At 36.9% G+C, this 2,328-nt stretch overlaps 1 protein-coding gene across 1 annotated transcript in view; it reads left to right on the top strand.

Moving 5' to 3' along the window:
• The window catches only part of LOC109830725 (RNA-binding protein 8A-A-like), an 11,384-nt gene that overhangs the window by 5,458 nt on the left and 3,598 nt on the right, over positions 1-2,328 (top strand). The window lies entirely within an intron of this gene.

Raw genomic sequence — 2,328 nt, 5'->3', positions numbered from 1 at the left:
ATAATGCCTGGCAGTTAAAAGAAGATTTAATTTTCTGAATGTTAAACTCTATCAATAAGCTTGCCATTTAACACATTGAAAACTTGCAGTAGAAGGGATGCATGTGAAAGAATACATAATCATCATCTAAAGTGTCTTGCATTGGGTTTGGCTGTGAATGCCTTTACTGCCAGTTGATAATTAGGTAGACTGTAGACTAAATTACCAGGGAGACAAGGGTCTACACATAGAGGGAAACAGATATGGTGTACAAGAAAATGGACAGGGCTTTGCTTGAAAAATAAGCTGAAATTGCAATGGAATCATGTTCCCAAGTCCATTACAAATTAATCACTGAAATACAAACAATATGAATTTGTGAAAATAAATTAGTTGCTACCTTGTTTCTATTATCTTGTTCTTATTCTTGTATGTGCGCCTATCTTCATTTTGAAGAAATAGACTTCCATTGTGTTTTTGAGCATCCCTTCTAGTGCTGCTGGGGCACACTGAAGAATTCCTTTCTAATGTTTGAACTCCATTAAAAATATCTTGTGTATGCTACTCTTCTACAAGCATCATAGTTTTTCATTTCTCTTATTATTCTCTGATTAGAAACCACGTTCAACTTAAAAAATCAATAACAATTAACTGTAAACATTAACGAGTACATAATCAGACATGAATTGTACAATACAATATAAATTTAATAGAACAACATCATAGTTAAAAACACGATATGCAGTACCAGTCTTCCTTTTCTTCTATTAGATTCCTTTCTAAAATAGGAGCTGTGTTTTTTTGAAAAATGTCCTGGATTGGCATATTTTGGTGCAAAGTCAGCCTGCTGTGCTGTCAGCCAGTCTGGTGGCTGTCAATAAGGTGTTTGGTGATTCATATTCCTGACCAACTACTACATATTTATCACTTTTCTACTGCTGTAGTCGTGCAAATTTGATGCCCAGTCGCAGTACTGCCTGGCTATGGGTCTTTTTGGTTGGTTTCCGACAACTGTGGGAAATCTGTTTTCAGCACCAAAAAAAAGGTTTTTGTGAGTTTCCTGTGGTTTCTTGGAACTCATGTTAGGTTCACCCATAAAGGGACGGAAATGGGGTTCCAATTGAATCCGCTGTTTGTCTCACAACATAAAAGTAGGAAACCAAATCCAGGAAAAGGGTCTTGCTCGGAAATGGGGGTTCTGTGTGGTGAGTGCCCTATTTTTTAAGCCATAATATTTTCTTTCCGTCCTATTTCCAAGCATTTCGCCGGCTCAGAAATGGGTTTCTTGAAAAAATTATGTGGCTGGGGTTTTCTTGCCCCATTTCCCTAAAACCATGAGCGAAACAAACACATGAAAGAAAGCTGCAAACACCTAAATCTTTCCTGGAAATTAGGTTTTTTTTTTCTTTTCTGGCGAACCAAACAGCCCTTAAATATACTGCTGTCCTGCATATCTCACCCTCTGGACCCTGTTTTGCACAAAGCACGAAAACTCAATGTGGAATGTCAGATTCGAGTGTGTACTAACACCATATGTTATGTGGCAATAGCAAGTGATATTGTCGGGGACAGGAAGTAAATAATGGAAAAGATGGGGATGAAAGATGCAAATGCTCACACACACACATGCTTACACACAAAAACCAACTATGATATGAATTTAGCCTAAGTTTTATGTATCTAATGAAAAAAGTATGACCTGAATATTGAGGCATATATGCAATCTATTCCTCTATAATAATGGGAGGATCCAAGATTCACTATTCATACTACAGTAAAATGCTACAGCAGATTACTGTGGCATTGTTACCGTAGCACAAACATGAGGATCCAAGGTTCACTATTCATGCTACAAATAAATTATCGTACTATTATTACTGCAGCACAGGCGGGGGCGGGGGCTGTAGTGTTTTAAACATAGCATTATTACTATAACTTGGGGCAGAATACTGTAGCATCCTAAAAATGTTACTGTGGCACTTGCAAAAAACTGTTTTTAAATACAGAATTATTGTAGCAGAAATAAAAAAAATGGAGGACGTGCTTTGCACGGGGTGCACACTAGTATAAGTAATGCAAAACTGAAATTCTATGTAGTACAACTTGTTAAGAATTTAATATAACAACAATGAAGCCTTCACTGAACCTTTCGGGAGATACCTCAGATCATTAGAGTCAAAAAAGAAAATTAAATAGGAATGATGGACAAGTTATTATTGTTCGTGCAAAATGGTATGTTGGTAGCGTAGGTGAGCGAGAAGAGCCTAGGAAAAGAGGTCGAACATGAGATGCTGGTGTCATTGGAAAAAAACACTATAAATAATAGTTCATTTCATGGCATCTGCTAGT

This window comes from Asparagus officinalis, chromosome 2, assembly GCF_001876935.1.
Source record: "Asparagus officinalis chromosome 2, Aspof.V1, whole genome shotgun sequence".
In the NCBI taxonomy this organism is placed as follows: domain Eukaryota; kingdom Viridiplantae; phylum Streptophyta; class Magnoliopsida; order Asparagales; family Asparagaceae; genus Asparagus; species Asparagus officinalis.
The sequence above is the reverse complement of the archived record's forward strand: the minus strand, read 5'-3'. Positions and strand labels throughout refer to the sequence as shown.